The sequence below is a fragment of the Pangasianodon hypophthalmus genome, chromosome 19 (genome assembly GCF_027358585.1).
Source record: "Pangasianodon hypophthalmus isolate fPanHyp1 chromosome 19, fPanHyp1.pri, whole genome shotgun sequence".
NCBI classification, from domain to species: Eukaryota; Metazoa; Chordata; class Actinopteri; order Siluriformes; family Pangasiidae; genus Pangasianodon; species Pangasianodon hypophthalmus.
In genome coordinates this window covers 24,213-39,517 of record NC_069728.1, presented here as the reverse complement: position 1 = coordinate 39,517, position 15,305 = coordinate 24,213, and the positions used below count along the sequence as shown (strand labels likewise).

Here is a 15,305-nt window from a genome sequence, read left to right as displayed (position 1 = left end):
CTCCTGTATATTACAGTGTGAGGAGTTATAAAGCACTACAGCCACGCTGGTGAGGTATTTAAGTGTCATCTTTATGTATAACAAGTTCCATCTATAGAACAGTCTCTATTACACTGGGAAGCCAGGGGGAACAGACTTACCTGGAGGCCTGAGAAAAGTGTTTTCTTCCTGTAAATTACAGTGTGAGGATTTTAAAGCACTACAGTCATGCTGGTGTGGTATTTAAGTGCAACATATCATATAGCTTGTTGAATACTGCATACAGAAATACCAAATCAACACTAGCAATATTATTATCACTTACATCTTCATGTTTGCAGTCCTCTGGGACTGACACTACTTTTTTCCCTAGTTCCAGTTCTGTGGTAGCCTTTGGTGTTAGAATTGTGGGTAACACGCAAACTATGAGGTCTGTGCACTTGATAGAAGCTGAGCAAACCATCCTTTGCCTTTCTTTGCTTCAGTTTTTGATTTAAACATTTTGGGAAAGTGTCTAAGAAAAATCAAGAAAAATACAGCAGTTAAAAGTATGGTGTTTTTTTTTTTTGAGTACTAACGATGAGTTGTGTCGGCGGGCCGGCAGCCTGTGCATGGATCCTCGCAGCCGTACCCAGGCCATCACGCACCTGGCCCACTCGCACCTGCTGGGGGGACACTTGGGGGCCCTTACTACCCTGGAAAAACTGAAGGACCGCTTCCTCTGGCCTGGAATGGACACAGAAGTCTGTGCCTTCTGCCAGCAGTGCCCCCAGTGTAAGAGGACTACCCCTTATAAGCCTGCTCCCATGCCCCTCATCCCTCTCCCCATTATCGGTGTCCCCTTCGAGAGAGTAGGCATGGACCTCGTAAGACCCCTGCCAAAGTCTGCCCCGGGCAACAAATACATCTTAGTCTTCATAGACTATACAACCCACTACCCGAGGCAGTTCCCCTTTGGAAGTCCACCTCCCTGAACATCACCCGTGAGCTCCTGCTCCTCTTCAGCCATGTTGGAGTCACGAAAGACATCATCACCGAACGAGGTGCGCCTTTTATGTTTAAAATAATGGCGGCTCTGTGTCGGTTGTTGCAGGTGAAACATCTGAGCACGTCTGTCTACCACCCCCAGACCAATAGACTGATAGAGTGCTTCAACCAGACACTGAAGAGGATGCTCCAGAGGGTGGGAGATGAGGAGGGGAAGAACTGGGACCTTCTCCTCCCCTAAGTCCTCTTCAACTGTCCGAGACATCCCGGCGACCGCAGGGGTTGCTGGACATGGCCTGGGAATCACGGGAAGAGCAGCCCTCCCCCTACCGCTCCCTTATCGTCTACATCCAGGAGATGCCGGAGTGGATTAACAAGGTGATGCCCCTTGTCAGCGAGCATATGGAGGCTGCCCAGCGAGAGCAGAGGAGCCTGCAAACAAGGTCCTCCTCCTTCTTCCCGATGCCACCTGCAAATTCCTTTCTCGATGGTAGGGCCTGTTCACAGTCCTTGAGAAGGTGAGCCCTGTCAACTACCGCCTGCAGCAGCCAGGTAAGTGCAAAGACACTCAAATATACCATATAAACCTGTTAAAAAAGTGGACTGTCCCTGCCCCTGTGGTGTTTGTATACACGAGCCTTCCACAGATCCGGTCAGAATGTACCTTGGTCCACCAAAGAGAGGAGCTCACGCCGGCCTAGAGCCAGGAGTTGTTTGAGCTGGTGGATCAGTTTTCCAATGTCTTCTCCTCAATCCCCGGGCTCACGCATCTGGTCCACCACAACATAAAGACCCCACCAGTAGTTGTGGCCCGACAGCAGCCCTACAGCGTCCCCGAGACCCGCTGCAGGGCAATCAAGGAGGAAGTCAGCCGGATGCTCCGAGATGGAATCAATGAGGAGTCCACCAGTCCCTGGTCCAGCCCCATCTTCGTGCTGCCCAAGCCTGATGGGAGTATCAGGCTGTGTAATGACTTCTGGAAGCTGAACCAGATCTTGGACTTTGACAGCTACACCTTCCCTAGGGTTGAGGACCTGGTGGAGCGGCTGGGGAAGGCCTGGCTCATTTCAACCCTTGACCCGACTAAGGGCTACTGGTAGGGGGCCTTGAGCCTGGAGGCCAAACCCAAGATGGACTTTTCCACCTCCCACGGCCACTGGGAGTACCAGGTCCTCCCATTGAGCCTGCACGAAGCACCAGCCACTTTCCAGCATCTGACAGAAGTTGTCCTGTGGCCCCACCACCCAGTATGCTGTTGCATACATGGACAACGTTTTCATACACTCCTCCACCTACACCATCTCAGGGAGGTCCTGGGGGAGCTCCGGAAGTCTGGGCTGATCGCCAACCCCACCCTAGTCTAACCGAGGCACAGTACCTCAGGTACCACATCAGCAGGGGGCTCCTGATGCTAGAGGAGTAGAAAGTGGAAGCAGTGAGAGAGTACCCAAGACCCACAACCAAGAAACAAAGTATCACAAAAGACAAAGATAAAAAAAAAAATAATTTATACAATTGTCCCTGTCCAGTCTGGTACAAATTCTGATAAGTCAAAGCCCACGCTGGTAATTGTTTTTTCTTTTAACTAGATAAAAAAGTAAGCTTGAAGACTTGTCATCCTGTTACGTAGTTCAAATTGGTTGTACATACCCATCCAGCTTACTGGTTTAAATTAGCATTATCCGTTTTACTAGATATTCTGAGGTTCTTTGGGAACATGCCAAAAATGTCCAGTAGCACTTGTTCTCAAATCAAGCACAAGTAGGCAGGTGCCACCAACTCTGTAAACCTAAGACTGCCATCTAGTAGCTGCTTGCCTAAGCACAGTTGTGTGTGGATAGCGCAAGGCTAAAACTGCAGAAATAAATTCTCAAAATCAAAATGAACTGAACAGAATTGAGTCAGAAAAGATGTCAATGAATGCACGCATGTCACCTAATCCACAAATGCACATCATCTTTTTGGTATGCACAAATGATACAGTAATACAAAATAGAACATTTGTAGTCACAACTATGTCTTTATTTGCACAAATAATTTAATCATTTAATTCTGAATTTCCCAGACTCAAATTGTAAGGCATTTGTTTGTGGATAGTAAGATTCATTTGCAACATTTATCAAGTTCATGGATAATTGTGTATGCATTTTTTAATAATTTTGGAACTAATTTCATCCCATAGTAATTACATGTGTTATGTGTGGTAATTAAGTGGGTTTAGTCAGAAAGAATGGACGGTGTGAAAAAGCTTATGTTTTTAGGGGTCCAAGCACCAAAGGTGCTACAATCCTACTGTTTTTGTTAAATTTTTTTTATTTTTTAGGGGTCCAAGCACCAAAGGTGCTGGAACCCTCTTGTAATTGTCAGGATTTTTTCTGTCTTCTTCTTCTCCTTCTTCTTTTTCTTCTTCTTCTTCTGCCTTAAAACTAATCATGCAGACCAAGCTACTCAGGCAAGTGACAAAGGCCCGATCAGCCTAATGGTGGCGCTATAGTAGTGGGCTTTACATTTTGGTCAATACCTCATGAACTGTGAGTCCTACAAACAAAATTCTTACATTTTTTTTAGAATATCCCTGGGTTCTCCCAACAAAAATATCCTCAAGAATCATTAAACTTCACCCACTTAGAATATGTGAAACCTACTTTTGTAAACTATTCTGAGAATTTTTTTTTTCGGCCCATCCTCACAAATTTAAGGGTCAAATCACTCATCACAGTGTGAACCTCAATCCTTATGAAAAAAACATGTTGTGATTTTTAAATAATATGGCACCACCTGTCAATCAATTCTAGTGAGGCAGAGTCCAATATACTTAAACAGCTATAAGACAGGGTTATCATTGAAATATCACCACCAAATTTGGTAGTTATGTCCCATATCCCACCCTGTCCTCAGCCAAAAGAAATGATATATACCCACCTGAAGGGGGCACTATAGTAAAATTTAATTCAATTCAATTTTATTTGTATAGTGCTTTTAACAATACACATTATCACAAAGAAGCTTTACAGAAATATATAAATTCAAGATAGTGCGATTATAAATAATTCCCTTCTAAACTGAATAGTATATGGTCAAAAAGTGTGAATGTGTAACTAGGAGCTTATGAGCTTATGACCAACTGATCAGTATAAGAATCAGAGTTATTTTTGAATTCATTACAGTTTTAACATGAAGTCTATTTTTTTGAATTTATCAACTGTTCACGGATGGAGACTTGAGTGCAAAACTGTCCAAAGCCATCTTCATGGTTTCTAAGTGGTACCATCCTCAGCTGCAGAGAGTGATTTTCAGGTGATGAGAACTCCAGCCAGAAGGGCATCAGGATGGATCAGGCAGGTCCGGAGACCTCGTGTAGCTTGACAGAGAGAGTAAGAGAGAGAGAGAGTAAGAGAGAGAGAGACAGAAACACAGATGGTTAGGTCATGTAATGGTTAAAGAAAATATACATTGTGTGCAGAGTTCAAGCAGGGACTCTGGCAAGACTAGCTATGACAGCATAACTAAAAGGAAGAGCCAGAAAGTAACACAGACCCAAGGCCCCCTGGGACATAAAGCGGCTAGCCACTCCACCGTCAACAGACAAATTTACCTTGTGGTTTATATCTTCACAACTGTAGGGAATAGAGTTACATCTGCAGAATTCCTGGGTCCTCCTACATCTTTTTCCATATGTTTTAATTATTTTTGGCTGACATCCTTTCTACTATAAATAGATGTTACTTCAATGTCATTGTTTTCAACATTATAAGCTGTCAGCTTTCAATAATAGTCCACTGTTGATCTGACATAGAAATTTCGATCTCAACCAAAATTATGATTCTGATAAAAAAAAAAATCAACAATGGATCAATGTCAGCTTGCTATTTGGGTTAAATGTCATTGATCTTTAGTGACCAAATGGTTTGGCCAGTCAAAATTGTTTCTGTCAGCAAATTCTCTCCTTGCTACATTTCATATTTTATAGTTGACCATATAGATCCTTCCATACAGTGACACATGCACTGACATGCAGTTGACCGCGAAATCATGATGACCATGAACAGTTTGTAGTCTTCCAAAGGTCAATTTGGATCTGGAAAGCACCAGTGTGTTTTTGGATCTAGAACCATCCTTGTAGTTATATCAGGTAAGGAAAGGATTAAATTCATATTACAGTTTCACAAAATGCAGATATGTACATAATGGTGAGAACGATGGCACATACATTTTGAAGTTGGTGGTGTTTTGGAAAGTTTTACCCTCGAAATAATGGTGTATGTAGATATAGGCAAATTCACTAATGTTAGCACTGGTAAATAAATTTTGCTGCTGTTAACATTAGCTTAGACGTTAGTGTGGTAATATTCATGTTTCAGGCTTACATGAATACATATGGGCTGTGTTGTTATCATATTTTGGACAGTTTTTTTTTGGAGAGTGTTAAAAGCAGTAACTCTCTCATAGGAGGAGCATTACATGCATGAGTACGGAGAAACTAATCTGATTTCAGCATTAATGGTTATAAAACACTGATGTAATATAGAGTAATTTACCTTTGATCGAGGAGCTGAGAATGCATTGAATAAAGTGAACAAAAGTAGTCCAGCAACATGCGTTGTCTCTTTTACTTGGACAAGAGTAAAATGGCGACTTCAAATTTCCCAGTGGCACAAAAGTACGGAAGAGCACCACAAGAGTGTCAGTGGACAAAATTATATCACATCCATAGTGGTTTAGCACTACCATTGAAAATAAATGAGAATTGGTTGCACAGCTGGGTTTTGAAGCCACTTGTGTGGCAAGAACCTTCACCCAAAGAGGTTTACAAGCGTTGTCAATTCTGCCCAAACTAGGGTTGCAGAGGGATTCAATGCTGCTTAATTATACAAGAGACTTGTATTGCAAAAGAAACTAAATTGCAAAGAAAAAGAGTAGCTGGCGAACCAGAAAGAGTATATGATGGACGAGAGCCCTTTCCTCCTCCGGCCATTTCTACAGAGATGCAGCATGCTTAAAAAGCTCCAAGAAGGCATCCTTATCATCCGTGGAGGCCATCTTGGTGAACATCAGGTGTGGCATGGTGGTAGGGGACACCTGGAGATGTGGTGGCAGGTTGAGGAGAGATTGGTGTTGGTTTGGTGGAGGGTGGCAAGGAACTTTATGATCTTACTGAGTGGGGAGGCTTCAATGGGGGTGCCTGAGTCTTCCAGCATCCCAGGTTTCCACCTCACTGAAGAACATGGTGTGCAAGGGTGTGGAGGAAGACTCAGGAGACAGACAGAATTTGCACCGCACTTTTTTGTATTTATTTGCACAGCGCACCTTCAACAACTCAAACAAAAACACAAAACCAAATGGGCCGACACTAGCTCATGGCTTTCGCCTTCGAGTCCAGGTGTGTGCAATCACAGACTGTCATGAACATGACAGTGAGCAAGCATGTTGGGAGTTGAAATCCGAGTCGGCCATTATTAAAGGTAGTGAGGTGAGTTGAGAACTGGAGTTCATGGCGGCCATGTTTGTAGGCCGTAAGGCAGTTTGGGATATGTGACAATATTTGTATATACAGTTGCAAGTAGAAATATTCAAACCCCCGAAGGAAGTATGGCTTTAACTTTAAACTTTTCTGCATAGCTAGATTTTGCTTTAAATTAAGTCTTTATCGGTTGAATGATACAACAAATGAACAAAGAAAATGAATGATGTAATATTTCAGAGTAGCAGGATATTTTGTTAATACTGCCATGTCACATGTACTCAACCCGTATATAATATTGCTGATTTTAAAACCTACTGCTAGTCTATATGAACTAAAGTTTGGTTAAAACATGATTAACCCATTAGGAACTCAATAACGACCCTTAATTTGCTTCAGATGTGATGACATTATATAAACACCACCCAGGGATGTGTTCAAGGTGTGTTGCAACCATGGTGACGACTAAAGAGCTGTCACAAAAGAGAGAGAGAGAGAGAGAGAGAGAGAGATGAGATGAGATAATTTCTCCCGAGAGAGGAGATAATTTCATTGCACCAAAGGTCAATGGGTATAAGATTTCCAAGACCTTGAACATTCCTAGAGACAGCACTGTGAGGATTGTATGGAAGTTAAAAATTTTGGCACAGCAGCAAACCTGCCTGGCCGTGGGAGAAAGCCCAAAATTTCATCAAGAGGCCTTAGCCATCTCATCAGGACAATGAAGAAAAACCCCCGTTTTACTGCAAAATGCTTACAGGATGACCTAATGAAGACTGGGACAAATGTGTCAGTGGCAACCATAAGAAGATCACTTAATAACCAAGGACTTCATAGCCTGACTCCAAGACGCATGCCACTCTTGACCAAGGAGCACAAAAAGGGTTGACTGGAATATTGGAATATGCCAGAAGGAATTTGGATAGGCTGCAAGTTCTGGGACATAGTTATATGGAGTGACAAAACAGAACTGGAACTGTTTGATCAGATGGATCAGTGGTTTGTCTGGTGCAAGAAAGATGAGGCTTATGACCAGAAGAATACTATCCCCATGGTCAAGAATGGAGGTGGGTCAGTGATGATGTGGGGATGTTTTTCTGCTGCAGAAACTGGCAATTTTGACCGTGTGATGGGCGTCATGGATTCACAGAAATACCAAGCCATTTTGAGGAAGAAAGTTATGCCTTCTGTGGTGAACTTGAACCTTGGTGATATTTGGACTGTCCAGCAAGACAATGAAGAGAACTAGATGTTTTTCATTTAAAGTCAAAATTATGTCAACTTATGTTATCAAAATTGCTTGTATATATCAATAAATATTCTTTATTGTTTAATGTGACTTGTTGTATATATTTATTCAATTCGATACTTCTATCGACTTCTGTTGATGTTGTGAAAGAGTTTTTCACCAAGGAAAGGATTCTGCGATCATCCACTTTAGATTAGTTTAGTTGTCTTCCATGATCTTCCAGGCCTTTGGATGTTGTTGAGCTCACCAGTGCTTTCTTTCTTTTTAAGAATGTACCCAACTGTTGATTTGGCCAGACCTAAGGTTTTTGCTATCTCTGTTATAGATTTATGTTGTTTTTTCAGCCTAATGATGGCCTCTTTCACTTGCATTGAGATCTCCTTGGACTTTATATTGGTAGCTCCAGTCAAACAGCTGCCAAATGCCAGCTCAATACCTGATATCAACTCCAGACCTTTAATCTGCTTCGTTTGTCTTGAAGTAATGAGGGAATAGACCGCACCTGGTCAATTAACTTCTTATCAGTCAATTGTCCAAATACCTTTGAGCCCCTGAAAATGGAGGTACTTTGCTTAAAATGGCTGTAATTCCTAAATGGTAAATGCCATATTTTTGTGGAACCTCTTAAAATAAAGCTGAAAGTCTACACTTCGATTATATTTTGATTGTTTTATTTCAAACAAGACGTGATCGAAGTGGTGTATAAAGGCAAAATCACAAACACTCCGTCATTGTCCAAATACTTCCGGACCTGACTGTATATATTTATATATAATCCCAATAGCAAACGAGACTCCGGGATCCTAAATAGTTCTGCGTCCAACTTCATAGAGGGACAAGTGGCTTTCAGCCACATGAGATGGAGCAATAACAGGTCTGTAATGCCCTTAGATGTCTGGGGCTGTACGTGATCCACAATGGTCAGCATCAGATCTGCTGAACTCCATTCGTGATTGGGATGAGGACCGCAATTTTTCCCCATGAACGAGGAATTCCCAGTAAGCACAGGTCATAAGCTCACATTAATTCAGTCCATGCCCTTTGTACACACTGCCCGTCGCTACTACAGATCGGAAGTCCTAGCTAGGTCCTTGGATCGGCACCCCGAGGCTCCTCACGGACCATGGCAGAGGCCAAGTAGCCGATTAAACTTGATTATCTACAAGAAGTAAAAGTCGTAACAAGGTTTCCTTAGGTGAACCTGTGGAAGAATCATTAATGGGTAGTGCCTGCGGGTGTAACGAATCTGGCCTCTGTGGTCCCCATCCCAATCACGAATGGAGTTCATGCCTACAATCTGAGGGGGACGAGTGGAAGACGGCCTTCTCCACCACTTCTGGGCACTATGAGTACCGGATCATGCCGTTCGGGCTCGTCAACAGTCCTTCAGTCTTCCAAGCATTCATAAACGATGTATTCCATGACATGCTCAGTAGATGGGTCATCGTTTGACTCTCTTGAAACACACATTTACCATGTCAGAGCCGTTCTACGTTTGATTTCCCACCAGTTATATGCTAAAGCAGAGAAATGTGAGTTTCACCAGACTTCCACCACGTTCCTGGGGTATGTGGTCAGTGATGAATAATCGCAAAGTGCAGGCCGTCCTGAACTGGCCCCAACCTACGACTGTCAAGGAGATGCAGAGATTCCTTAGATTCGCTAACTTTTACAGACGATTCATTAGAGACTTCAGCTCCATCGCAGCCCCCCTGGAGGGGAGGTCGCTTATCCTGGTCGCCCGTAGCTGACAGTGCCTTTAATCACCTCAAGGCACGTTTCTCCACTGTACCTATACTCCATCACCCTGATCCTGAGCGTGAGTTCATAGTGGAGGTAGACACCTCCAGCACAGGCGTCGGGGTCGTTCGTTTGCAACATCATGGCAGTCCACCCAAACTCTTCCCCTGTGCCTACTTCTCTCGCAAGCTTAACCAAGCGGAACAGAATTATGATGTGGGGAACCGCGTACTATTGGCTATGAAGGTGGCCTTGGAGGAGTGGCGACATTGGCTTGAGGGAGCCAAATTTCCCTTCTCAGTTCTCACCGACCATCGCAATCTGGAATATTTCCGTACTGCAAAGAGACTCAATTACAGACAGGCTAGGTGGGCATTATTCTTCACACGGTTTCAGTTCACAGTAACTTATCGTCCAGGTTCCAAGAACACCAAAGCAGATGCGCTTTCTCGCCATTTCGAGTCCGCATACCAACCCCTTTCTCCCGATCCCATCTTACCTTCCACTCTCATTGTGGCACCGGTGCAGTAGGACATCATGACTGAAATTGTGGAGACGCCGGGCATGGATCCCATACCTGCTGCATGTCCTCTCACCAGGACCTTTGTACCTCTTTCCTTGAGGAACAGAGTTATTCAACAGGCTCACGACCTCCCCGGCTCCGGACACCCCGGAATAACTGCGTCCATCCAATTTCTCACCAACAAATTCTGGTGGCCCTCACTTCGTACTGACACCATTGCATACATTAAGAACTGCGTAACTTGCAACACCACCAAATCCTCTAAACAGTTACCGGCGGGTTTGCTCCAGCCTCTAACTGTTCCTCAGAGACCCTGGTCCCACATCGCCATCGACTTTATCACTGACCTCCCCAACTCCAGAGGCAATACCACCATTCTTACTGTTGTTGATCGCTTCTCTAAGTCCTGTCGCCTGATACCCTTACCCAGACTACCCACAGCCCTAGAAACAGCAGAGACTCTGTGCAGTTATGTGTTCTGCTTCTACGGACTCCCCGAAGATATCGTCTCGGACAGAGGCCCTCAGTTCACTTCTCGCGTATGGGCAGCTTTCTTCAAACATCTCTTAACATAAGTCTTACCTCGGGCTACCATCCTGAATCCAATGGGTAATCAAGAGATCACTCGCTTTCTAAGATCCTACTGTCACCGCAATCAAGCTGATTGGAGCCGATATCTGTTTTGGGCAGAATACGCACAAAATTCCCTGCGCAAACAATCCACCGGGCTTACACCCTTCCAATGCGTGCTTGGATTCCACCCACCTCTCTTTCCCTGGTCCGGGGAGCCCACAGAATTACCCGCAGTTAATGACCGGCTCAGGAGGAGTGAAACTACCTGGAATGATGCCCATACTCATCTCCAACGTGCCATCAGGAGACCGAAGGTACAAGCAGATCACCACCGACGTCTCAAAGCTGAGTATGTCCTGGGATCGTGGGTCTGGCTCTCACTCGAGACCTTCGGCTCCGACTACTCTGCCGCAAACTCAATCCCAGGTACTTGGGTCCATTCAAAGTCGTTAAACAAATAACCCCAGTTTCTTACCGTTTGGCCTTACCTCCACAATATCATATCTCACCCACTTTTCATGTCTTTCTGCTCAAGGCCGCTGGTGCTCCGAGAAGGGCAAACGACCTAGATGAGGCCCAGAACCAGGGACCCCCTCCTCTCATCATCGCCACACCAGCTGAGGTTCCTTTTTCAGTCCAAAAAAAAAATACCTGCTGCTCAACTGCCGGCATTACACAGAGGCCCCAAGTTCAATGACCCCAAGTTTGCCTTTAGGTGTTCCGGGGTGCCCTTCTCTTTTTGACTGTAAAACTTCTTGTGATTTCTGGCTGAAAAATTAAAGGAGAGAACTGCAAAGCTTTACTTCTTCCAGATGCTGTCTTCCAGATGCCATCAACAAGCTGTCTCTTTTCCCCCATGACCAGCCAGGCAGGTGTGTGTGGAAAACCAGGAGTCTTTTGATGCTGAGGGGACAACGTTTGCAAAGCTGAAACTTAAAGAAACATACAGAAGGGAAAGAGAGATTTAATATGCTGTAAAAACTAAAAATGACAGCTTGGAACTGTCATTTTGACAGAATTGATGGAAGGGCACCACCAGCAGTGGAGCCTGCAGATTAATTTGACTCAACACAGGAAGCTTCACTCGGCCCTGGACACAGCTTAATAACCAATTAAGATTGACTCCAGTGATGAGGAGATCTTTATATGACATATTCTTTTAAAAGATAGATTTAATATGGTGAAAAATAGTATGTATGGTTGAAACAAGCACAGTGAAGAACAAAAGTCGGAGGTTAGAAAATGATCAGAAAATCAGAGCAGTTCTATATCAGTAAGAGACCAGATTATGAGTGTTTATTTAGCTTTTTTATATTAAAATACAACATTTGATGTCTTCCTCCTGTCTAATTGGGCCAATTTCAGTCCATTTTCAAGGTTGCAATTAAGACACTTCCTGAGAACCGCACCTGAAATGCATCTTTTAACTGAACAAAAATGACAAAAATAAATCTAATGCCTTCTGAATTATAATTATAATTTTTCTTACTGAGCATCTTGCAGAATCTGCCACAGTTCTTCTGGAGACTCTGACTGACACACCTGCTTCTCTTTTTGCAGGTAAAACCTGACAGCCTTCATTATGTTTCTGTTTGAAAAGTGGTGTATTATGTTACTTTCTTACTGACATACAAACATTTTTTCTACAACATTTAATGCTTTGTTGAAATATTGTAATAATGTAGTAATGTCTGGAAATTTAAATGTTTTTTTACTGGTTCAATAATGCAGAGGTCATAAAATAATCTAAAAATCAAATTTCTGGATTAAAAAATTATTGGTCAATTTGGGCCAATTTCAGTGTGCGTTATAAATGAACAATATCTCATCTTTTTAAACCTTTAACAATTCCAGACTTCTTCCAAACCTGATCAAACGTAAGTAATCTTTTATGCTAAAATTTACATTACTGCTATATATTTGAGTTAGTGTGCATGTAGTTTATTGTGCCTAATATGGAATTTGCACTTTTCCTTTTAAATTGTTTAGAACATGGAAAAAGAGGGCCCTAAGGAAGGAACACCTAGGGAAGATCCCGCTGAGCGCCTTCGCCGGCGTATGGATCGCTATAAGAGACACCACCAGCAGTGCGAGCAGCGCTATGAAGAAGCTCAGCAAGCAAAACGTATGGTAAGTGTGGAAAACATACACGCACAGCATACCTCCACATATGCATACATTCCATCTCACACATTGAACTGCAAAATAAAATACAGTGGGGCCCAGAAGTTTGAGACCACATTGAAAATCTGGGATTTTTTAAAATTTAAAACTGGAATTAAACAGAAAGTTTTACAAATTCTAAAACAAAAAAAGGAAATGTGCAACATCTTAACTATTCAGTATTGAAGATGTTACAGTGAACAATTGATATCAACAAAATATACTCCATGTGAAAACTGTAATGTTTCTTGGTTACACAATTGCACTTTTTGACCATATAGTGTACAGTTATAGACGGGAATGATTTATAATCGCACTATCCGGTGTCACCCAGATGAGGATGGGTTCCCTTTTCAGTCTGGTTCCTCTCAAGGTTTCTTCCTCATATCGTCTCGGGGAGTTTTTCCTCACCACCGTCGCCTCTGGCTTGCTCATTAGGGATAAATTCATAAATTTAAAATTTATATCCCGAATTTATATATTTCTGTAAAACTGCTTTGTGACAATGTCCGTTATTAAAAGTGCTATACAAATAAAATTGAATTGAATTACACAATTTCTAGGTCCCCATTTAAATTTAAGCAAATGTATGATATTGACCATGTTTTGGTCAAGGTTCTGCTTTGTATAAAAGGTAAGATTTTCCTCATGTCTAGTCTCTACTATTGAAGAGTGTGATCAGACAACACTCTAAATCTAAAATGGATCATCAGCTTTTGCACAAACTTGCAAAAAGGGGACGTACCAAATACTAAAAGTCTGAAATTCAAGTAAAGATTTCAAAGATTCTACTTTTGCTGAAAATATCATTTGTACTGAAAACCTTCGTGTTAAATTGAAAAAGAATACCAAACAGAAGCATTTAAGACTGTATATTTTTGAGGTTTTTAAATTATATTTTTAATGAATTTCTAGAAAAAAGAGGAAGAAGGAGGACAAAATACCAAAGAAGAAAAACCAAAAGAGTTGGAGGTAAAGCACAAAAAAAGAAAAAACACAAAACACCAAAACACTACAACAATAACAAACATCCTTTTCTTGTATGTCCAGGATCCTGACAAGAAGGGGAAGGAGGAAGAAAAAAAATAAATCAATGAAAAAAGAAAACAATGTTCAAAGTTAAAATTTTAATATGTTTAATATAAAAGATTTTGAAAGCGTTAAGTGTTACATGTTGTTAAGATCTTATTTTATTTTTTAAATTTTTGTGTTAAGAAATTATGTTTGAAAAAATGTTTAAAAAGTTATGTTTGACGTTTGAATCTTTGGTGAGAGCATAAAGGCATTGTTATGGTATTTCTGTGTCTCTCTTCTTTTCTGACCCTCTCTCTTACTTACACACACACACACATACAGGTTGCTGAGCATTTGTGAGGGCCAGGCATTCTAATGGCCATAGAGACAAATGCATGCCATAGATCATCATTATATTGTGCCAGAGGCAGCTAAATCACTTTAAATGTGGATAACACTGTGACATGCTAGACCATGAGTAGGCTGAACACAAGTACCTAGAGGCAGGAATGTGGGGAATGTGCTCTTTATTGAAGAAATTGGTGAAGGCAATAGGCAAGGGTGAAAGTGAGGGAACTGTGAATGAAGGCTTGAAATAGGCGGTATCTTTTGCCTTGGCCATCCATTGGAGAGGAGTGTGGTCAGTCTCTTAGGTGAAGGGGCGTCCGGCCAGGTAGTACTTGAGCTCCTCCATGGCCCACTTGATGACCAGGGCCTCCCTTTCCATGGCAGCGTAGTTCCTCTCCGTGGGGGTCAGCTTTCGGCTCACAAAGAGGACCGGGTGCTGCTCCCTGTCGAAGATCTGCAAGAGGACAGCCCCCAGTCCTGTCTCTGATGTGTCATGACTGCTCATTTCAGGTCCTCAAATGCTTGAGGACCCCGAATCCATTGCACCTGGTCGGGCTGGCCTTTCCTGGTGACATCTGAGAGGGAAGAGGCAATCGAGGAAAAGTTGGGCACGAAATGTCTATAATACCTGGCCAATCCAAAGAAGGCACATATCTGCTTTTTGGTGGTGGGTTTCGGGTACTCATGCACGGCTTCCACTTTCTTTTCCTGTGGCATAAGGAGGCCCTGGCTGATTTGATACTCCAGATACTGTGGCTCCGTTAGTCCCAGGTGGCATTTCTTGGGGTTGGCAGTCAGCCCAGACTTCCGGAGCTCCCCTAGGACCTCCCTAAGGTGGTGCAGGTGGTCGGACCAGGTGGAGGAGTGTATTACAATGTCGTCGATGTAGACCGTGGTGTATTGGTGACGGAGCCATAGGACGATGTCCATACGCCACGTGGCTGGAGCCCCGTGCAGCCCAAAGGGGAGGACCTGGTACTGCAAGTGGCCACCGGAGGTGGAGAAGTATGTATTGGGCTTGGCCTCCAGACTCAGGGCCACCCACCAGTAACCTTTAGTCAAGTGCAGTAGAGATGAAGCAGGCCCTCCCCAGTCACTCCACCAGGTCTTTGACCCTAGGAAGGGGGTAGCTGTCAAACTCCAAAACCTGGTTCAGCTTCCGGAAGTCGTTGCACAGCCGGATGCTCCCGTCAGGTTTGGGCACCACAACGATGGGGCTGTACCAGGGGCTGGTGGACTCCTCAATGATGCCATCCTGGAGTATCCGG

General features: G+C 43.2%; 1 long non-coding RNA gene across 1 annotated transcript; it reads left to right on the top strand.

The window, feature by feature from the left end:
• The first annotated feature begins 12,002 nt into the window (after window positions 1-12,002).
• On the top strand, window positions 12,003-13,815 carry LOC113525268 (uncharacterized). Its single transcript, XR_004580133.2, has 4 exons — window positions 12,003-12,072; window positions 12,367-12,389; window positions 12,502-12,642; window positions 13,591-13,815. It is a non-coding gene; the product is annotated as an uncharacterized LOC113525268 (long non-coding RNA).
• Window positions 13,816-15,305: the final 1,490 nt, after the last annotated feature.